Genomic DNA, 24069 nt, shown 5'->3' on the forward strand with positions numbered 1-24069 from the left:
CAAAGAGGTTATTTAACTTCTGCGGGAACTCCTATCAGAAACGCAAAATTGATAAAGAGGCTGATTGATGGAATTCAGCTACCAGAGAAAATCGCTGTCGTGAAATGTACAGCGCACAAAAAGGGAGAGGATTATATGACAAAGGGCAATGCCTATGCTGATGAAATCGCTAAGTTCTGTGCAAAGAATAATATGTCAATCAATCGGGAAAAAGACAATGAACATGTTTTGAACTCACTTATGCTTACATCTGTAGTTGAGACATGGCAAGGAGTAAAAGATCTACAAGATGAGGCAGATGATGAGGAAAAAGACACATGGTTAAAAGCAGGTTGCAGACAGCGAGAAGAAGATGAGATTTGGGTTTACAAAGATGACAGACAAGTTATGCCAGATAGCATGATTGCTGACATGGCTAGAATGTATCATGGTCCAGGACATATTGGAAGAGATTCAATGATCAGGTTATTTAGACAAACATGGTACAATCCAAAGTTTAGACTAATTGCAGAATCTTTTTGTCAGAGATGCTTGATCTGCCAGCAGATCAACCCAAACAGAAAAACAGTTGTGAGTATGAGAACCATAGGACGGGAGGGTGGTCCTTTTACCAGATTGCAGATGGATTTTATTGACATGCCACGCCATAACAAGTTGTGATACGTTTTAGTGATAATCTGTCTGTTTTCAAGATGGGTGGAAGCGTTCCCAACACGTCACAATGATCCAGTTACTTTTGCTAAATTGCTTTCACGGGAGATCATACCTAGGTACGGATTTCCAGTGACGGTCGAGACTGATCGTGGCACACATTTTGAAAACAGAATATTACAAATGATTTGTGAAGCACTGAATATAAAACAAAAGCTGCATTGTACTTACAGACCAAAAGCATCTGGTGTTGTTGAACAAGTGAATGGCACAATCAAGAATAGTGTCATATAGTTACTGCTTACCTATATACCGTGTTAAGTTAGCATGAGCTTATTAAATGTTTAAATGCCATTTTTCCTTTTGCTGCTTTTGCACACAACACATAATTGTTATTTTAGCTTTCAACCTAGAAGAGCATTGTGAATTACATGAGAATAATATGTTATTGCTCTGATATCAGCTTTGCTTGGTAAAATATGTCTGTACAGTGAGTGCTGAAGCCTCCAAGGATAACTCGACACAGTGTTGTTGTGAGGTCTGATCTTCGCACCTTCCTAGACATAACATGAATGCAGCTGCTGCCAAAATCTGGCTTTACGCGCGTTTTAGATTGCTTTGCTTAGAGCACACAAACACACTTGATGGTGCTTTGCATGCAGAGAGCTGGTGGAAGATGATGTGATCCACTGACACTGAGATCTTGAGGTATGGGCCCGCCCTGCTAAAACCCAAAGAGACCTTCATAGATATAATATACTATGCTAGTTAGGGAGGGTGAGAAATAGGTGTTATTAATTCCTATTCATTTCAGCATTTTAGTATGCTGTCACCGTTTGCTTTCTATGAACTAGTAACTATGCTGATAACTTTGTTTCTTATAATATGTTTGCTTGTAGTATATAAGATACTGCGTTTGAGAACACTGCATTAGTAAGTAAATATTTCAAATATGCACGTGTCCTCTTTTACTCCACGTTCTGGTTTGTAATGATTGTATGGCGAAAGAGTGTTCATGTGTTCCACGATAAGTGAGGTATTCTAAGTTCATGTTCTGGTCTGTCTAAACATTGGGAGTTTGTTATGACCAATGAGACACTGTAGCTAGCTCGGTAAGGGGATTTTGGGTACTGAGGTGAGTTTTGGGCCATCCTAATTCACTGAGGTTCCAAATCTCTATGCACAGTTCTGTAGGAGAACAGAATTCCCGCTACATGGCACCAAACGTTGGTGGTTTTATATCATGACCCTCGAGTAGTATATCATTCAATCCTTAACCCCTTCACTGTCGTTTCCGGAAAACGGTGGTGTCGGAATAAACCTACCTATTTTTGTAATAGGTCTTTTCAAGCTTGAATCTTTCTAAAACGGTTTCCTTGAATTACTACCCATTTGTGCTACAAAGTTTACTTTGTCTTTCTACATTCCTGTGCTGTCATGGCCAATCCCGTGGACATTCCGCAGCACAGTCGCATTGCGGTGCACAATCATTTGCTGAATTACAATGTACCCGTGGAAGGCTTGGCTGTGATAATGGTGGTGAGTGCGGAAGCGGCTTACCCGTACAAACTCTTTTATTCGTGGTTGACATTTCCGGCTGTGGACTCTAATTCTGGTGTGTTCCACACTTACACTCCCTCTCCTGTACCGAATGAATATACTCCGTACAGAGCACAGGAAGTACCTATTGATACTTGGCAGCATCGCGTTTGATTTGGTGGCGCCCTACCCCATTCTTTGACCGCTCCGAGGTTAGGTCCTTTGTCCATTCCAGGCGCAAATTGGCCTGTTTTGGCTGGATTTACTCCTCATCCTCTACACAGCAATTGTAACCTTGCTGAAATTTGTAGACTACATGTAGTCTCTATTGCCGTGTTTCGAGCCTTAGTGCAATACATAGCCCGTAATCTTCCGTGTGGGCCCCCGGGGGGTGCGGCGCTTCCGGTCGGACAGGGCGGATTGAAGCTCAGTCCCGTGATGGTCAATGCTGTAATGGGCAGGCGTCCCCAGGATAAGGATGATTTTCCTTTCTGGCTTGCCGAGAAATTTGACCAGCTGGAAGCTGTATTTCCTAATACGACTCCTGGTGAAAAACACAAGATTCTGACACTTAGGGGCTCATTAGGATGGTGGTTTTCCCGCATCTTCCTGGCCGGCGGAAGCCACCGCCGGCCCGGAGGATGTGGGATAACCGCCGGGGAGGCACAAAAGACCCACCGCCAAATTAGGATGGCGGTGGATCTCAAAATCGGTCCGCAGCTTTTACGCCGCGGTCGCCTTCCGACCGCGGCGGAAAAGCTCTAACATGGCTGGCGGTGTCTATCAGACACCGCTAGCCATATTAGGATGGCGGAAAACAGATGCCTTTCCACGGCGGATTCTCTGCCGTGGAAAGGCATACTGTGATTTATTTGGGGGCCCGTTGCGGGCCCCCAGGGTGATTGTGTAGGTGGGGGTGCACATGGGGGGTACCTATGGTACCCCCCTGCATTTGCGTGCACGATGCCGCAGGCACCGTGCAGTGCCTGCCGCTTTGTGCATGCAAATGCTAAGCATGCATATTTAACCATGCGGCGGGTGCTGCTTCAAGCAGCACCCAGCACAATGTTAAATATTGAGGATGTGACCACCAGGCTGGCGGTCACATCCTAATTGCACTGGAGGGACCGCCGCAGCCCTTGCAGATGGTCCCTCCTTCTCTAGGGTGGCGGACGGACGCAAGTCCGTCCGCCATCCTAATGAGCCCCTATGTTTGCCAAAAGATTTGGCCCCTGAGCTCGGTGACTGCGAGACCTGGGGGAAGACATTTGCGGCGGTCTATGCGAGGTGTTACGGCACTCCGTCTGTGGCTGTCCTGCCTACGGTCCTTAAACGTGTTCAGGATGATCACGGACCGGAATCTGCGGTTGAATTGGGTATGCGCCAGTGTGGCTCCTTTGATGTGGTTTGCGATCTCGTTCTTGCTAATGTCAAGGGGGATGCAGTGAACTTTCAGGTAGCTAATGCTTTGGCGGCGATTCCGGATGCCGAGAAACCCCGACAGTTAGCGAGGATTATTGTGGCGGCTTATAAGACCGTGGGTCGCAATAGTAGGGGTCTCAAACCTTTTTCTGTTAAAGAGAAAAAGCAACCCCAAGGGCAGAATTCGGAAACAGAAGTTCAGCCCAAGTCCAAAAAACAAAATTGGCCTAAAAAACAAAAACAGGGAAAGCAACAGCAACAACAACAAACACGGGAATCTCGTCTTGCGTCTTCGTTGCCTGCGCAAACAGAACGTGTTTATGACTTGAGCGATCGCGCGAAGATTAAATCACCTGATCGATTTCAGGTTTCTGATCAACGCTCTCCTCGTTCCTTTCAGGACTAATCGGCCTCGGCGACCGGTGGTGGAGGAGGCGGAAGGGGTCGGGGTGATCAGCAAGGACATGACCAGCCCCGCCCGAAAGACAGTGCAGGACAGCAGGACGGCTCAACGCCGAAGAGACCGCAGTTTGCCAAGAAGAAAGTTGCGGCTTTAACAGCGCATCGGTATGCCACAGATAGTGAGAACGTGGCTTCGGAATCTGACATGGGCTCTCACCTTGTTGGACAGCGCGGCGGAGATTACCATTGTGAGAGAGGCCCTGCGTCCACTACTGAAGGTGACAGCGACTGATATTTATGTTGTGATGGAAACAGCTGATACGAGAGTTGCTCCCCCTGATATACTTTATGAAATTGTCCTGTTAATCGAAGGTGACATACAACGTACCATAAAAGGAGTATTTTGGGAAAATCTTTCGTCTACGTATGACATTTTGCTTTCGGAGGCTGACTGGCTCACACCTTTTGTTCTCGCAGCACCGCGAGGGGAGGAGTTGATCCTCCCCAGTTTCGCGAACACAGTCTCGAAGGAGCATGCGCTACATTTTGCAGAAGAGTGGGCTAAGGCTCTAGCGCCGGCTCTGTACCGCAACGAATGTGGTTGGGATACATTGTCCCCAAACCACGAGATTCCTTTACGGTCTCAACCGCAGCCTCAACCTCAATATCCCATACGTCGTGAAGCCAAGGCTTCCGTCGCGGCAATCCTTGAACAATTGGAATATCAGGGAGTAATTGAAACGTGTGTGTCACCAATGAATAACCCTCTTTTTACTATAACCAAGCCTGACGGTTCATATCGTTTGGTGTTGGATTACCGGCGTTTAAACTCGCATTGCCGTAATTGTGCAGTACAGAATACTCACGGCTCTGCCCTAGTGGATAGTCTTGTGCGTAAGCGTTTTAAGACCACGCTTGACATTTCCAACGGTTTTTATGCCCATCGATTGGATGGTCTAAGTTCCCAATGGACCTCCTTTACATGCGGCGTTGTGCAAAAACAATTTCGGCGTTTACCTATGGGCTATAAGAATAGTCCTGGGATTTTTACTGCCTGCATAGTCTCTCTTTTGGAGAGAATCGACCCAGATGCTTGCTCGTATGTGGATGACATATATCTCACAGACAAACTTTGGGAGCATCTGTGTTGAGTAAACAGCATAATTTGTAACTTTGCTGACATGGGTTACAAATTTAACTTTGCAAAATCGCACATTGCAGAGTACACAGTGTTGTTCCTGGGCTATGAGCTCAACAATGAAGGTAGAGGTTTGGCTCCTCACTTCCTGGAGAAATGCACACAACTGCGCGCTCAGACAACGCTGAAAAAATTACAGTCTTTACTGGGTTTCTTGAATTTCGGGAGAACTTACATTCCGGAATATGCCCAGCGTATCAAGCCTTTGTATGCTTTGATACAACCAACCTTTTCCAAATCATGCTGGCTGCCTGAGCACTCAGCCATTTTGCAATCCTTGCAGGCTGATCTGCTCGCTTCTAAATTCTTACTGACTCGTGATAACCACACCAACCTGGTGATAAGAATCATCCCTGGGACGGTGGGTTTCACGTACCTTACTTTTAATGAAGGAGACACAGTCCCTATTGCTTACAAGTCACACTTGTACACTTCGGCTGAAATGCGATTTTCCACTGTGGAGAAAGTTTTAACGGCTGTGCAGATGGCAATTCTTAAAGAACGTGCCCTGTCACAGGGAAAACGCATGTTGGTTGTTACCCCGTGTCCTGCCTTGGAGGCAGTTACGAAAGCCAGTGTACCAAACTCTAAAGCTTTGCACCCTAGGTGGATTCAGTGGGCTGCATCCTTGACGTCTCAGGATGTCACGTTTATTTTTGACGCCACATTACGGTCGCACGAGTATTTATAGTATGAATTCGTTCATCCGGCTCCTTTAGCAATGCGACCTTTGGAGGATTTCCATTGCATCATTTACACTGATGGTTCGGCGCAGGTTGCGCATGGCTCTAAACACGCCTACGTTTCCGTGGTCGGTGCCATGGTGGACGATGAGTTCAAGTCCAGAGTTGTGCACACGCAGACTCTGGGGGACTGTACCGCACAATTAGCGGAGCTTCGTGCTCTCTTACTCGCGTTAGAGTACGCAGATCCTATTGTGAGTGATTCTTACTACTGTGTCCAGTCTTACAATGAAAACTTGTTCTTTTGGATTCAGAATGACTTTCGTGATTCCAAGGGTAGCACAATAAAATATAAAATGATCTGGGTTCGAGTGGCTGAGCTCAAAGAGCAGTTGCCACTCGTGTTTGTGATTCATACTCTCGGCCATCAGCGTGTTGGAGTCCACGCTGTGGGTAACTCGTTTGCTGATGAAGCAGTGAAATCAGCAGTATCTACATATTTGGTTGCAGCAGTTACACGGTCCAAAAGTAAGATTGATGATGACATCTTGGCGGCGGTTGCTGCCACTGAGAAGGGGAGTAAACATCCTACGAGGTTCCCTTCGAAGTACACATACCACTTAAGTCCCGATAAGGTTCCTTTTGTGAAAATTCCTGAAGTTGGAGAACGGTTGATTCCCAACTCGGATCGCAGGGCTACATTGATCACAGCGGCTCATGAAGGTGTTGCGTCTGCGCATGCGGGCGTCTCAGCCACTGTGTCTCAGTTACAACAACGTTTCTGGTGGCGGGGACTGTACAAACAGACGCGTGATTATGTCCTTCAATGTGACATTTGCCAGCAGATTAAGCCTTCGACTGCTACGCGTCCGCCACAGACACAGTTGTACATTTCTAATAAACCACTAGGTTGCGTTTATTTGGATCACTGCGGTCCCTTTTCCTCTGATACTGCGTATAAGTACATCTTAGTAGCAGTTGATTCATGCACACGCTTTGTGTGGGTATGGCCCCATCGCAGCGCTGATTCACGGACTGTTATAGGAGATTTGCGTGTCTTTGTAGGGATTTTTGCCTGTGGTACCTCCATTTGGATCAGGGTCCGGCTTTCGCCTCTAAGGCGTATAAGGATGCCATGACTTCGATGGGGGTCCAAGTCAAGTTTTCGTCTCCATACAGACCTGAGGGTAACAGTGTAGCGGAACGAATGAACCGTGACTTAAAGCAATCATTGACAGCTCGAGTTATAGGCACTGGCAGAAACTGTCTGGCCCACCTCAATGGCATGCAGCGTGCTCTTAATAATCTCCCTAGAAGGTCTCTGGGTGGGCGGACCCCATATGAAATGCTCTTTGGTATCAAGATGTTTGTACCGGACCTTGGCGGTCTAGACGGCGTGGCCCAAGCCGCAACCTTTGACGTAGATGAACATTTCAATGTTTTACAGGATCTACAAAAGACCAGAGATAGTCTTGCAAAGGAACATTTGCCCTCCACATCGGATGATGCGTTGCAGATCCCGGTAGTAGGCTGGATACCCCAAGTTGGAGAACTAGTTCGAGAGAAGATCGATAACAAGAAAGAATTTGGTCCTTCATATCGCACTCCGGTTCCTGTGCTTGGTGTGAAGGGCACAGGAATAGTCATTTTACCACCACTTCCAGGTCGTAAGGAAAACAGGTTTATCTCTATTGACAATGTCAAGATACACAGAGTGGCTGATTCTTCTTAGTATGACTCCGGCGGTCTCATGTCCTTCGATTGCGAGAAATTCTGTTTTGGCCACTACTTCTAATGCTGAACCAGAAGTGGCCCTCGAGATGCCTGCTGTTTCCAGTCCTTTATTAAGTACTTTACCTGGTGATAACGTTGATGAACTTGATTACACTTACCCGACTAACTTATCGATGCCTGATTTGCAAACACGTTTGGCCACAGAATCCAGATTCTCATTTGACACTGTTTCACATAATTCAAAAAAGCCCTCTCGTTTTGCAATTTATGCCACTTTATTTAAAAAATATTTTTTGATTCCCCCTTGGACATATATTTGGCTGGTACTTTTTTCAATTTACCTTTTTATGTCAATTGGTTTTGTGTTTTATTTTTTCGTCTTGTCGACGGACACTATATCGAGGAAAGAACATGCATTCGGCATCTTAATGGAACTTTGGCCCCCCTTTCCTCGTCACATTCAGCACACAGACTGAGGAGAGACTTGAATTTTGTCAACATCACTGCTTGGCCTGTTCTAGATGGGATTGTGTGGGATGCGGTTACATTTCAAATCCATGGCCCTACTGAAGTTGTTAATGTCCCTAATGTGCTCAGGGTAGACATGAGAGATGTGGTGGAACAAAACATTCGTTCTGATGATTGGGATGTTCAGACCGTAGAAGCATTATTCTCTGATTTGAAATATTATGCTGCCTTTGATGCCGAAGATTTATACTTAGATTCTGCTAATTATGGTGAATTATTTTGCTTCCAACATTTTGGCAACCATTATCTGCATAAAACAAGTTCCAGAAGGGGTATTGTCAATTACACACAGTGGGAACATTGCCCAGCCCCTTTACATGGCAGTTTGAGTACTTTTTTGAAAAAGTACACTTATTTTACCGACTTTAATCAGTCCAATCCCGAGTCTTTTTATTTTAAAATGACACAGAAGTCCATGCCCAAGGTTAGACTTACCGATACCAAATTGTTGTATTCGAAGTCCTTTCTAGACAAGTTAGCTGTAGAAGGCTACGAGCTATGGAAGGAGAACATTGATCTTAAATCTGTTTGGGGTTCTAAAAGTTGGCAGGTACAAGGCACTGAGGCTTTGCACCGTGCATGTCTCATCCCAAGTCATATGTTGTTTTTAAATTCTACCATTTCTCAAGCAACATGCTTTGGATTGGCTACTTCTAAAAAATTAAATACACCTACAGTCCCTGATTTAGAAGAATATTCTGGTTGGATTAATATTACACAGTTTTCCATTAGGGAATTGCAAGCTCTATTGCAAAATGCGTCCTTTAACATTTCCAGTTTGGATCCAAAGGGTTGGCTGATGTGGCACTGAAGTTCTGATTCCTGCCAACGTAATTTTCTGGGTTTAGCTGATGGGTTTACACAAGTCAGGCCTGATCCCCGTTTTGATACTGACCATTCTGTCACAACTTATTCAGTAGGCAAATTATGTCAGAATTGGCTGAATCATTCTACCTTGGCTGCGGTTAAGCTGCATCTATCCAAGCTCACTGATGATGTAGATTTAAACGATTTCATAAAAGGCCCAGCTAGTGGTAGATCTAAAAGATGGATATATGCGATTTACAATGAAATCTGGAAGACGTCACAAATTGAGGCTGCCACACGCCTTAGAGCTATTGATCATGCTAATTTAAAAAAAGTACTTGCAGTTGTGGATAACAGTATTAACATGCTTTCTTCCCGCATTTACACGTTAAATAACATTGTGTCTTCTGTTGTTGATATTGTGAAAGATGAAGTGTCTGTGTTATACCATGGTCCGAATCAATTGCGTTCCATTATGCAATTTGCGTGGACCCTGCAGACGCTTAAGTCTGGTAAGGTGCCTTGGACTTACATGAATGTGTCCTCTCTCTTTGCCCCTTTTAATTTGACTGACAAGCAACGCATGCTTTCAATGCGGGATGCATCTTTTTCAATGTTACACATTGAAAGGTTAGAGTCTTTACCGTTCTCTGTGGCAGAAGCCACTGCTGCAACGTGGCTTATCCACGGGTTAATTACATTACCGTTTGCTTTGTACAAATTTACAAATTGTATGCGATATATCGAGATAGGCAGATATGAACCAATAGGTAGTTCGTTTCTCCATGAGGCGTGGTCGCTCCCATTCTCTTATCGGTGCCTGAAAGATGAGAAGGAAGTTTATCCTAAAGGGGAGGAGTGCACAGAAACACCAGATCACTCATTAATATGTAGACACATTCAATTGCACGGTTCTTGTAACCAGGACCGGCCAAATTTAGCCTGTGTTTTGAAAGGTACTCCAGTTCCCGCAATCGTTCCTACTTTCACATTACTGGCAAACGGCAGTTATTTACTTTTGAATAACGAAGACTGTTGTGGGTTAATTAGAGGTATCGCTTATGTGGTAACAGTATCGGAACGTGTTGTGTGTTGCAAAAACGTTCTGTATCCTCCTACACATGGGAATTCAGATGTTTCCATCTGGCCGCGAATCCCTACCTTGACGGCAGAGTTCAATGGTATGAGTAGAATAAGAGCCCTTTTGTCTCAAAAAGAGGTGGCCCTGAGTTCGGCTTGAGAAACATTTGTCCTTCACATAGCTAACACGCGCACAGAAGTGCAGGCGCTATTGAATACTGATTTGCCATTGCATTTCAGCGAGCTGATTCATCAAATCTTTAATGCCTCCTCCACTTCTGGCCTAGCACACTTTTTTAAAATAGTTAGCAGTGGTCTCGTGACTTCCTTCGAGAAAATATTTGGAGTCATCCCTGCTTTCTTTCATTCTATATTTTCAAGCCTGTTTGGTGGCTTTCCGGTTTTGCTGGCGCTGGCTGCAGGCGTTCTGGTGATTTTTTGTTTTATTAAAAATGGATGCCCGTCCTGTGTTAGAAGCCGCACAGCCCCACCTGGCGCTGTTTCGCAACCGGATGCTTGAATACTATAGCACACTGCCGCTTGCGACTTTCAGCACGGCATTTGGATTATCATTTCGATTTTCCTATTTCACATGTGTCCAGCCTGTGTTTCATTGCCTGAGCTGCAATTTCGACTGGGCCCTTGATTTGTGTCTCTGCAAGACGGTGTCTCCTGACGTCGATTTTAATCACCTGATGAGTCCCGTAGTTACTCACGAGTTGGTTTGTTTTGGCGAAAGGATTATGGCCTTGGCAGCGATGCATGGACTAATGGGTCATTGGAACATACTCACAGTAGCACAAGATTTCTTGGCACAGAGCTATATTGAGAACCTGCCGAGTTGTCCTCTGATGATGCTAGAGGCTCCGGTGCTGGAGGAGCACGTATGTTCTTTCCCACTAATGAATTGGATGGCTGAACTGTTTTCGGATGATGACAGTGATTTCATGCTGGAGGCTGTTTCTGCATATTTTGCATATTCAGTCCTGTCCTAAAAGCCTTCGAAACTTTTTCTAATAGCACGTTCCTGATTACAACATTTTTTTTGGACCTTTTTCGTACAAATTCTTTTACACACCCAGACCTATTGACTTGAGTGAAAGTGAGCCATAGATTGGCAAGTTGAGAACTTTTTAATTGACCTCTAAAAGGCTTTTTCAGCAGATTTTGAAAATTAACCTAGCTCATTATTATTGAACTCAGCTTTCATGATGTGCCCATATTCTGGTCTTATCATTCCTTACTTTGTCCATGCTCGGATCATTGTGGGGGTGTCATATAGTTACTGCTTACCTATATACCGTGTTAAGTTAGCATGAGCTTATTAAATGTTTAAACGCCATTTTTCCTTTTGCTGCTTTTGCACACAACACATAATTGTTATTTTAGCTTTCAACCTAGAAGAGCGTTGTGAATTACATGAGAATAATATGTTATTGCTCTGATATCAGCTTTGCTTGGTAAAATATGTCTGTACAGTGAGTGCTGAAGCCTCCAAGGATAACTTGACACAGTGTTGTTGTGAGGTCTGATCTTCGCACCTTCCTAGGCATAACATGAATGCAGCTGCTGCCAAAATCTGGCTTTACGCGTGTTTTATATTGCTTTGCTTAGAGCACACGAACACACTTGATGGTGCTTCGCATGCAGAGAGCTGGTGGAAGATGATGTGATCCTCTGACACTGAGATCTTGAGGTATGGGCCCGCCCTGCTAAAACCCAACGAGACCTTCATAGATATAATATACTATGCTAGTTAGGGAGGGTGAGAAATAGGTGTTATTAATTCCTATTCATTTCAGCATTTTAGTATGCTGTCACCATTTGCTTTCTATGGACTAGTAACTATGCTGATAACTTTGTTTCTTATAATATGTTTGCTTGTATTATATAAGATACTGCGTTTGAGAACACTGCATTAGTAAATAAATATTTCAAATATGCACGTTTCCTCTTTTACTCCACGTTCTGGTTTGTAATGATTGTATGGCGAAAGAGTGTTCATGTGTTCCACGATACCTGAGGTATTCTAAGTTCATGTTCTGGTCTGTCTAAACATTGGGTGTTTGTTATGACCAATGAGACACTGTAGCTAGCTCGGTAAGGGGATTTTGGGTACTGAGGTGAGTTTTGGGCCATCCTAATTCACTGAGGTTCCAAATCTCTATGCACAGTTCTGTAGGAGAACGGAATTCCCGCTACCATAGGTTGGCTAAAATATGTCTAGCTACAGGAATGAAGTGGACTGATGCACTTCCACTTGTTTTGATGTCTTTGAGAAGTACTCCTGATAAAAAGACAGGTCTAAGCCCTCATGAAATTCTCATGGGCAGAGTCATGAGACAAGCATTTGTACCAGTTGGTAAACTCATAAGCATTAATGATAGTGTCATTTTGGAGTACTGCAAGAACCTTGCTGATGTGGTGACTTCTGTGTTCCATCAGGTGGGAACAGATGTGATTACCAAAGAGAAGGAACAAGCTCATGATCTGTTTCCAGGAGACTGGGTGAGAACAAAAGTTCACCAGAGAAGAAACTGCCTAGTACCCAGGTGGCAAAAGGCAAGACAGGTGATACTTGTTACAACAAATGCAGTAAAGTGCAAAGGTTTGAAGAGATGGATTCATGCTAGTCACACCATTCGTGTACCTCCACCTGAAAATCCTGACGAAGGTGACACTATAGCTGTTTCAGGTTCTGAAGAAGAACCTGAAAAAAATCCAGATCCTGAAGATCGACAAGAAGGTCGACATCTGGAAAATTCAATTGCGAATGAAGCATTGAATGAAGATAATGAAGAGATTGTGATACAAGACTCTGAAGATGATGAAGATCTGCTAGAAAAAGAAGCAGAAGGAGAGTCTGATCAAGTGGTGATTCAAGATCAGGAGAGTATTGAAAAGCAGATTGTAAGCTCTGAAGGCAGGAATGGAAGTTCTGAATCTGGGAAGTTGGAAATAATTGAAGAAGAAGAAGAAGACAAAATTCCGAGTACCAGTTATAAGGATGATGTTCCTAACAGAGTGAAACTGCCGAGTAAAGAAGTACCTGAATCTAGAATTCAAATTTCAGAAAGTGAGACAGATGAAAGTGACGATGAATCCCAACAGAGAAGTTCAAGGAAAAGAGCTTGGAGAGCAGAGTGTAATCAGACTGAGCCAAAGAAAAAATTATCAAGAAAAGGAGATAATTGGCCTAATGAAAACTAATGCCTAAAATTCAAATTAGTGAACAGATCAAAAGAGCAGGTTAATGAAGTCTCTAGTCAAAAAGGAGACTTAGACAAGAAAAATAAAGCAGGAAAGAAAATAGAAGTGATTAGCAGTAGAGCAAAAAGAGTAATAAAGCCTAACCAAAAGTACAAGTCCCCTGAGTGGACGTACATTATCATCCCACCTGTGGTGGAGGTGAATAGTAGTAGTCAGGAAGATTTAGATGATACAAGTGACAATGATTAATTTTGTTCCAATAAATAATTGAAAACTGTTTTTGGCACAAGGCTGAAGAAATTGTGTTAGGTGACACAAGGTCGAAGAAATTGTGTTAGCTGGAAAAACACATTTGATGTAAGACATAAGGTCGAAGAAAAGCTGTTAGAAAGTAGGGTTTTCTTTAAAAAAAAAAAAAAAAAAACAGGGGGGGGGTGTATATTTAGTGATTTTTAAATTTTTGTTTTTTCTGAGAGGCTCTTGTTTCAAAGTAAAGATGCCTTATATTAATAGCAATTCGAGATGTTCGATACTTAAAAGATGCTGTAAAATGTCTTCTATTTGTGTGATTTTATTAATTTTGGTCTGGTTAATTTTAGCTGTCATTTTTCCTTTTGGTATTGACAAGGAAGAGTATAAGACTAATATGACTAGTAAAGCTGTGCCTAAACAAGATAACCATATGTTGTGAACAAGTTTAACAGAGTTATTGAGCACAAACCAGAGATTCATCAAGATCGGTCTGTTGGTGATTTTTCTAATAATACTTTTTCAAGACTTTTATCTGAATATGTTAAAGTTATGGATGTAAAGGATTGTTACATTTGTGTGAAACTACCCGCTTCTGTTTCTGAGGGGGTCACCTATAATATGCTTCCCCTTACTTATGGCATCACCTGCAGCGTAATAGCTAGTCCGTTTTATCAAACAGGTTGTTTAGAGTATTATTATTCTAACTATGATGACATTTTTGCAAACTTAAAGGTTGATAAAAGCTTGAATAAACATAAACATGCTAAACAGATGAGGGAATTTTTCATTGTAACTAGTGAACTTACTTATGATTATGCTTTTAGAAATAATTTAACATGCAAGCTGAAAACTGAAGAGAAATCTTTCTTAAACTTAGTTGAAGAGAGAAGAGCAATTTATAAAATAAATGAAATGCTGAAACAAACCAAATCTAAGTTTTGGCAAATTGAGGACGAAAAGCTTAATGGTAGAATAGAGAATGTTGCTATTCACATAGATAAACCTGTTAGTGGAAAGCTTTGTATTAGAAGAGACAACACGCTTTTTGACAATTATTTTGTGGGTGCGAGTCAATGCGAAGATACTTATCAGATCTTAGGTGGTTGGGGATTTAAAGGTGGTAAAGATCCAATTTTCCCTGGAATTTATTTTGTATGTGGAAACAAAGCTTACTATAATCTCCCAGACCACTGGTATGGGACATGTTATGTTGGTCTTGTTTTCCCAAAGATTTTTCATGTAGATAAAAATGTAAAGGGTTCATTTGAAATTAGAAATCATCTGAGTAGATTCAGAAGGGAAGGTTTTTCAGAAATTTTGGGAGATATTTTGGGGCAGTAATACCTTTGGTGGGTATAACCCTGAATCCGGTTAAAATTAGAAAAATTTCTACATTGTTGACAGATTGTCTACTGATACTGCTAGTGAATTCCAATTAGTCGACACTGAACTTATAGCCATGAGATCGATGGTTATGCAGAACCGTCTTGCTCTTGACATTCTATTAGCTAAAGAGGGAGGAGTTTGTGGAATTTTACATGTCCAGCATTGCTGTACATACATTCCAGACAAGAGTCAAAACATTGAGATGTGTATTAAAAATATTACAGAATTACATTCAGAAATTGTACCATTAGAAGATAAAGATTTTTCAGAACGTTTGAGTAAAAGATTTGCAGCAATCAAAAAGTGGTTTCAAGAGATGGGTAGTTCAATTTTAGGCAAAATATTGTGTCCTTTATTAGTTATAGTTTTTGTGATACTTTTGCTAAAAATTAGTTGCATGTTACACAAAAGAAAGAAGTATCTTAGGGAGAAGAAAATAATCTATATGCTTAGAAAAGAGCAAGAAAAAGAAATAGAATTAGAAGTGTTTCGTAGGTCACAATATGAGAGTTACACACAAACAGCTGAATCGAAAGTTTAGAAATACTAACACTGTGATTGTCCAAAACATGTTCACGGTTTTTTCAATTTTTGCTGAAAATTTTGGGTGTAGTTTGGTGATTTTGAAATCACCAGATAAGGGAGTTAATGGAGCGAGGTTCAGAATAATATTTTGTTCTAACTCGCAAAGTTAAAACTTCCATAAAACATGTAACAGTATTAACTAGTGTGTGATGAATTATTAACCAACTTAGTTTTAAAATGCATATACACAAACACGAGGGACTAATTTATGTGCTCTATGTTGCATTTGCAAGTGCGTGGAAAATAATAAACTAACCTTGTCTATTGTCTTTGTCAGTATTAAATGTGGCTGTTTAACTAATGGCATGTGCTTATTTTGAGTGCTTATGTTATGTCTTTACGTCTTTTCTGTGGCAAAAGCTCGTGGAGGATTCTGCGGCCTAAAAGAAGAAAGTAAATATAAAAGCTGCTTTGTGTGCTCAGCTGGATAACATAAATTAATGGGTTATTAATTAGCAAAGGGGGTGGGTAACAGAATGGGTCTCAATTCTCTAATTAATTGATGTCTTGTGTTTGTTTGAATAACAGTTTCAGAAGAGAGGCCTAAGGCCTGAAAAGAAATGGCAGTGGTCGTGAAACCTGTCCAGAGTGGAGCCTTGTATTCGCACAGCAGTGGAAACTTTTACCACGTTGTTGATTTTGACAGAAAATGTAGACTATTAACTGTGCTGAACGTGCTCTCAGTGAAGATGGCTCAAGGGCAGGAAGTCAGGCGACGTTGCCAAGGTTAGGAAGTCGAGGACTGTATCTTGAAAGAAATGTTTCACTTTTGAGGAAGCCAAAAGTCGCGTGAGTGAAAGGACAATGGAGTTTTAGAAAAGCTTGACTTTGGATTGAAAATGGTGATGACATCACATGAACTGACATAAGTCAACCAATAAGGACACTGATTGGCAAGGAAAATTGTACAATTTAGAGAGATTAGCTAGACAGAAAAGGTATAAAACTTGGTCCCATGGGCAGGAGGCTGCTCCTCTCTTTCCGGTCCCGAATGACGTGACATGCTGGTGGACTTCTTGCTCACGTAAGGACAGCAGATATAATTGATTTTTCCTTTCTAGGTGGAGTGAGAATAGCCAGGGAAATAGCTATAGGGAATGGAAACTGTTATAAATTAATATTCTTGTTTCTGAATATGCTTTTGAAATGTCAGTCTAATAAGTCCTTTCCTCAATAAAATGCTGCCTTCTTGCTAATAAAATATAGATTCTAATTGAAAATGCTCTATCCTTGAATAATAAAGTAAATAAAAATTAGATTTTGAAACGACAAGCTGGTCTTGTTTGTTCATGGTCTAGTTACCATTAGCTTATCCATTTGCCTTAGTGACTTAATTATATGATATATGTTTTAAAAACTATGGTAAGAAATGATAAACTGCAGTTATATTTAAATGTGTAAATAGTTTGTGAATAGTTCTGATTAATTAGGTCACATGATTCAGTTGCCCAAATTTGTCTCGTTGGTTTATGGGCCTTGTGAGTGATTTATGATTTATGGTGAGTATCATGGTGTTGGGTAGCGTTGTTGAGACAGATTTTCTATAGGGACGATGGATCACACCCTATGTCACACCCAGGGACCATGTGTACCAGCTGTGTCATGCTCAGTGGTCCAAGCTAATAACACCTCTCACTTCTTTCAGATACTGCCAATGTTAAGAAACTGACAGCTAGCACAGAGAAAACCCTTTAGGCTAAAAAATAAGATCGGGGTGCTGGCACTTTATCACACCCCGGGCCTATGCGTACCTTCTGTGTCACGCCCAGCTGTCCAAGCGACTAAACAACCATCACCTTTATTTGTGTGCTGGCTATCAAAAAAAGGTGACCTCTGCGGGATCGCCTCCGGGGTCACCTTGCGACTACTCAGTTCGGACACATAAAATAGGCAATATGTCAGATTTCTGTTAGTGACAGGGTGCTCAGGTTACATTTTTGTACTTCTTCCTAGTTTGCCATGTGACAAATGCTGGGACCAAAGATCAGATGTAGTCTCTTACCAACTGATGGCAGCTTCAGGAAGAAACTCCGCCCTGCGGATTCAGCAGAACGTTCAATTAATTACAGCATCTGCTCACCTTACTTGTTGCACAGATGTGACTCTGTTGGGCGGGGTCCTTTTCCTTCAGCTGTAGTCAGGTTCAAAGAACCAATCTCTTCTTGCTGCCTTGCCAAAATGTTGTTGGAATATGAATTTACCTTTAAAAAAACAAATGACAAGCGGCATCTGGCAAAACAGGAACAGTTGGTTTTATTAAACACTTTGGCTGGGAAACAACCACTGAAACGGGTCTGAGGACTGTCTCAACATCCATTATTTCTTAGTGCAGTTATATATAGTATTTGGATTATCATAAAACACTTTAGATCTTATTTTAGATAAAGAAATAAGGGCCTAATCACTGGGTTTTAAATCAAGCCACCTGATAGTGAATTCAGGGGGGTCTCAAACTTTCGTGGACATAATGAGGGCCAGTGGATGAAGTGTCCAGATGTCTGATAAGGGGAGTACCTGAACGCTGCTTGTACTGTAGGTACTGTGCCCTGATTGGCTGAGTGTTCCAAACTTCAGGTGAGATCAAACATTATAGTGTTTTGGGAACGAGAGCACCCCTCTGGCCATATGTGCTTTATTGTGGCCAATCTCCTGCGACCATGGGTTTTTCATGTTCGTCCAATTCCATCACACTTAAAACAAACCCAGCCAACACACTTCATCAGGGCAATTTGATTTATCCTCCTTCTTAAAAGTCTTCTTTTTCATTCATTCCCTGTTTAAATTTCTGGGCTCCTTTCGAGCAGCCTTTCGGCCTGTGTGTCCTAGTCCTATCTGATCGATCTGTCAATGATGGGGTTAGCTAGGTCTGTTTTAAGTGTGATGGAACTGGATACTTAATAAAAAGAACTTTATTGAAAAAGACACCAACATCTGGAAATTAATTGAAAAACAAAATATGGAAAGTAATTGAAAACAAAAGAGTGATTACAAATGCATGCAATTCGAATTCGAAAGTTCAATGTGAACTAGGAAATTAGGTTGCCCTCCTAATATTGTGAAGACACTGTCCTGATGAGACCTGCCAACTCAAAGCAGGTTTAAACATCAACTCTATACCCTTGTATTTGGATTGATTCAGGTAAAAACCTTCAAGATGTTTCTGGCAGGATTATTTTCTATTTAAAGTTTTAACAGAAACCTCAGGTTACAAAATAATTTTGATATGACTCTTTACATAAAATCAGATATTTTTTAGCAGTGTGCTGTCTGCAGTATATCAACGATTGTTTAGCACCATTGGATTTCATTTGTTGCAAGAAATATATTTATATCAGAAAGGGGAAGGGCTGTTGTAACCTTTTGCACATTTGACAACGAGTTAATTTATTAATGATGGAAATTGAAAGTAAGGTACTTCAGAAACATAGAGTATTCCAAATGGGGCCTCTTGCTGTGTATATTGTGCCTGAGGAGCAGAATATGAGTCAAATTCTGAGCGAGGTCACAGCAGCGTCCCCTGGAGTGCAAGAGCGACCGGAGCAGAAGCAGGACCGCTCTATACTCCCATGCCTCACAGTCCGATCTTCAGCCACAAAATGCAAGTAACAGCAGCTCCTAAACTGTGAGTGGAATGAAAGACTGAAGAAGCAGAAAGTGCCTGACCAAGATAGGACTTTTACCAGTTGAGTTTGAATTAAATTTAAGGATCCGGAGGCAAGGATAAGGCTTTTCTTTCTTCACTTTATTTTTCTCCTGCATAATTTTAACAAAACCATCTTCAAACAAAGCTACATTTCCCATGAGTTCTTGGGAAGGAGAGAGAAAAACAGTCATCCAATCATAGGGCTGGAGCTTCCTAAAAACAGTCCTCATCGCCTCCCTACCTTCCTCTTTCTTCACTGCTCCAGCAGCACGAAGTTAAGTGTCTCTTGTTTTTTCTTCATATGTGCCTTAACGAGTTTTGTTGTAACTGACGCTTGCTTTGTTTCTCTTTTTATGTACAATTAAGTTGCATTAAGCGATCAGCTGACTCTTTCTGACTGTGCGAAGATTCTTGTTTCGTACGCGGTCACACTGTGCTGCCCACTACAGTGTGTTGTGTGGTCTACCGGCCGATAGAGGGCCCGTGAACCTATTCTTATGCGCTCAACATGTTTCTACCCCCTGGCAAGTTGGATGCTTAAGGTTCACCCACAGAGTGCAGAGTCCCGTGTCCATCTCTGTTAGCGATATCAGGGGAGGAATTAGGCCATACCGGCCTGTTTTATGGAAGCATAACACAGTGCAATTCTGAGCCACCACCGGCAGACGAACACCCACATCACAGGTAGGACTGCCTCACGAGGCAGAAGTGAGGGTTCTTACCAGGTGCAAACTGCCCCATTAAAGTAAGGGTGCAGGTCCACCACCTCTGGGAGGGTGGTAGTATAATCCCCAGTGGGACCCTAAAAATCTCACAGGCCTCTCCTGTGACTAATTGCTCCCTAATATTTAACACTTCTACATGGAGGAGTTTGAGGACACTGAGGGCCTTTATTGAGGAGGAGGAAATCACATACCTCCCCATAGATTATGATTTTTGCCAAGTGATGGATGCTTCCATCTTTAGGGCCGTAACACAGGTGGTAGACCCACGGAGAGGAAATTTCACAGTTGCAGGCACAATACCTGAGACCCCTTGACTAAAGTGAAGGCACCTCTGATGCTAGGGCCCCATACCTCCAGGGCAACAGGCTAAGCATGATGCTGAGAAGCGCAAATGCCCCAGTGACCAAGGCATTGATCTGGACACCTTCGAACACCTTAAAAATGCCTTTATTGATTCCCAGCACCCACAACCTGTACCCCAAACTCCATCGCTCCCTCCCTCTTGCAACCCGACGCAGGGGATGCTGATGACTCATGTTAGAAATGGGGTAGCATGGTACAGAGTGGGCGGGCCAAACTCCAGAGGACATGTGTAAAGCATCCACGCAGTACACACAGGGGACACACAAGGCACACTACAAAAAGAGACCACACCAGTTTCGGTGAAAAGAATAAGTGTATTACCAGATCAACACAGTAGAACGTAATCACAGTGGCATATAAACGGTGCCAGCTGGCACTGGGTAGTGGTTCATACGGGGACTATTTACGGGGCAGCGCCAATTAGGCCACTGCCAGGATCATTGCTGGTACAGTTCAGAGGAAGGGATGGGTAAATGACAAATGAAAAAGGTAAATTCAACAGTCTCAATCCTGTAATGAAGATAGCAGGCATAAACATTAGGCAGACTCCATCAACAGTGGCATAACCTTAGCATGGAAAACATTAGGCACATTAGTATAGGGCCCCGTCCCAAGAGGCATAAGTCACATTAGCACAAGCGTCAGGTAGCATGAATCCCCGGTGCATAAAACCTGAGAAACACCGTAGACATATCATGGGGCCTAAACATAAGGCATCATCATTAGTATAACCAACACGAACATTGAGGGAACATCATTAGCATATGGTCTCTCCGTAGCCGGGTAACACTAGGCCCACAGCCTTCATTAGCATAAATGCATGAGGCCTAACCACATTAGCATAAAGGCACTAGGCAGGGAAAACTCATTATACGCAACATCCGGCCTATCAGATATGAGTCTGGAAGCATAACCTTAGGTGGGGGTAGATTTGCATGAATCTCATTGACAGGAATACCATCCCCTGTCGACATAACCCTAGAACATCAGGGCAATAACATTAGGCCTCATTAGCAGGTCCAGCTCCTTGTCACAGATCGGCCTGGATGCCACTGTGCAGGGAGAGCCCCTCCTCTGTGACCCTCACATCACCAATGCTGTAGCCCCCAGAGTACTGGCCCATTGGAGCCCCCCTTGTGGGACTCGAGTTCAGTAATGCCCCTCCAGAAGAACCAGCCGTTGCAGCGGTCCGCAACTGCGGCGCCGCTGGGGAGCCAATATGGACCCTGGTCTCTCCCTCTGGGAAGGAATCACACCAAGAGGCTCAGCCCCACTCACCACTCCTCGGGGCTGAGCCAAGTAGTCAGCAGCCGTCTGCTGCGGTCTCCGCGCAGCAATATCCACTCCAACGCCGGAGCGGCTCGCTGTCCTGCGGGGCTGCCTGGCCCACACTGCACCCCTTTGAAGGCCTCACCCACCGGGGCTGTCTTGGTTCTCCGCTCTTGGCTCGGCAGACTTAGCAGCTCGTCGCGGGCCTCTCTCCGGGTGCCCCCTCCCGTCTCCGGTGCCAGGCTCAGCACGCGGGTCTCCCCTCTCTCAAGGGAGCTCCACCCATGCGGCGCTTCCTCTGGCTTCACCCGGGTCCCCGGGACTTAGGTGTGGAGCCCTCCGGCTCTGAACTCCTGGCACTTCCTGCTTCCTCCCCGGCAGGGCGGGACTTCCGGGGGACGCTCCAGCCGGCGCCAATCCCAACCCGGCTCCCCTTACATCAATGGGAAGCCTGCGCGGGACTCCGGAGCCTCCCGGGCCGCTGCGGTGATCTTGGGCAGCTCTGCGGTGCGGGGTAGGCTCCCACAGCAGTACCTGACCGGTAGTTATCAACGGTGCAACTCGGCCGTGGTGGTGAGTCACGGCGGCAATGAGCGGTAGGTTCCCTCTTACTCTGGAGTGGACGGCGGGGTGGGCACCCGTCGTAGTTGGAAATCAGACAGTTCTCCCAGTCAGTGGCAGTGAGTTATCTCATGGCGGCAAATTTGCGGGGTGGGCACCCGCTGGGTTAATTAAGCGTGCCAACGCGGAGTAGGCTCCTGTCGGCTCTAAATCAGCACAAGCGCTGCCATTACACGTGGTAGGCTCCCGTAAAATCAATGTCAAAACCTCGCGGTAGGCTCCCGCTGGTTTTCAAGCATGCAGGCAGTCTCCACACGCGGGGTAGGCACCCGCTGCGCTTTTAAATGACACAGTACTTCAGAGCCATACAGCGCTGTTAGGTCCCCGCTTCTTCCTGGGCAGAATTAACATACAGCGCTGCACTCACCAAGCTCTAGTCAGCAGGCAAGCTTGGGAAAGGATATAGCACTGTTCTTCACTGGCACTCTAATTATAGCGCTCCTCACCTCCTTCTGGGCGTAGTTAAAGGTGCTCCTTGGCAGTCAGGCAAAGCGCTCTTCTTCTCCTGGCGCTTTTAGGTGTAGCGCTCGCGTGGCACAAGGTCCCACCAGCAGCCTCAGGGACCTAAGATGGCGCTCCTCACCTCTGGTGCTGGGAATATAGCGCTGCACTCTCCAAGCGCTAGTCAGCAGTCAGATAATGCGCTCCTCTCTTCCAGGCGCTTGCCAGCAGTCAGGGCCCAGGATTAGTGCTCACGGGGCGCTAGGCCGAAAAGCCGCAAGCGCTACTGGGCCAGGTCAGCAGTCAGTGGGCACTCATCAGGACAGGGGGGTAGGCTTTAAAAACCATCCTCCACTGTAGAGTGGCACTCCTCCTGTACAGCAGCCTTGACTCCTGCAGTGGGGCTTTCACTAGCCCTGTGGACAGCAGAGGGGTTTCAGTTGGGTGCAGGGTCCAACACACAGGCCCAAGTGGCGGTACACCCTGGCAGTAGGTTCCCTCACGTTCATGTCCCTGCTCTGTCTGAGCACTTGGTGGCACAGCCCCCCTACTTATACGCCCCTCACCCCCTCCTACCAGACAGTGCCAGAAGCTTCTAGAAGCCTCTAGCAAAACTGGTTCTAACTGGCTCAGGGGGAGGAGTAGAGCACCCTGGGAGCCAGGCTTTCCCTCCAAAAGCTGGGATGGCTGGGAACCAACAACTAGACTGCTAACCCACCAAACAGCCATGGCATCCATTTTAAGAGCGACATTTGACCAGGGTGCATTTTTACAATGGGGGGTTAACAAGTGTGCACACCAGGGCATTACATTTACTAGGGCATCTCACACCACACATGGCCTATACCACTCTCTACCATGGGGGAGACATCCTCAAGTAGGGGGGTGAAAATAGAAATATTTCGGGAAAATGGGCCAAGTCCAACAACTCCCCTAATATGTTGGATGGAGAGGGGGACTTGGGATGCCCCTGGCACCCGCTCACTGCTTCCTTGACTACTCTTGACCCCACCACTGCAGATACAATGAATACTCTTGAAACAGATCTATTGGACTCGGATTATCTACTTAATACACGTTTGGCGGAGTGGTGTCCAGCGCCCAAGGTGGCCCCATACATGGCAAATAGGCTCAGGAAACCCCTGGATAAAAAGGTGAGATGCTGCCTCTGGGCAGAATACCCTAGACATTCGTTGGAGGGCAAAGTAGGCCTCACACTGGTGATAGACAACAAGATGCCTACCTTTCTCGCAACATTTGTACCTTCCTCGCAACATGTGTCCGCGGCCTGAAAAAGGGCATTGACAGGTTCTAGCGCCTCTACCAAGATAAACTTCTGGATGTAGCAGGTCCCTTAGCAAAGATCATGGATATATCAGAAGATGCAAAAGCATCTGGAGCGATGGCTCCCCCCAACACTCTCTCCAGCTGGACCCAGAGAGCTGTAATCTCTCTGGGGAATGCCAACTGCGTGATTTAAACTGAACCGCACAGGTCGTTACCCATTACGATAGACCCCAAATTAGGGGA

At 44.3% G+C, this 24069-nt stretch overlaps 1 pseudogene; it reads left to right on the top strand.

Annotated features, from left to right (window-relative positions):
• The first annotated feature begins 9439 nt into the window (after positions 1-9439).
• LOC144828251 (uncharacterized) lies at positions 9440-10564 on the top strand (annotated as a pseudogene).
• The last annotated feature ends 13505 nt before the right edge of the window (positions 10565-24069 follow it).

This window comes from Lissotriton helveticus, chromosome 4_1 (assembly GCF_964261635.1).
Source record: "Lissotriton helveticus chromosome 4_1, aLisHel1.1, whole genome shotgun sequence".
Taxonomy (NCBI): Eukaryota; Metazoa; Chordata; class Amphibia; order Caudata; family Salamandridae; genus Lissotriton; species Lissotriton helveticus.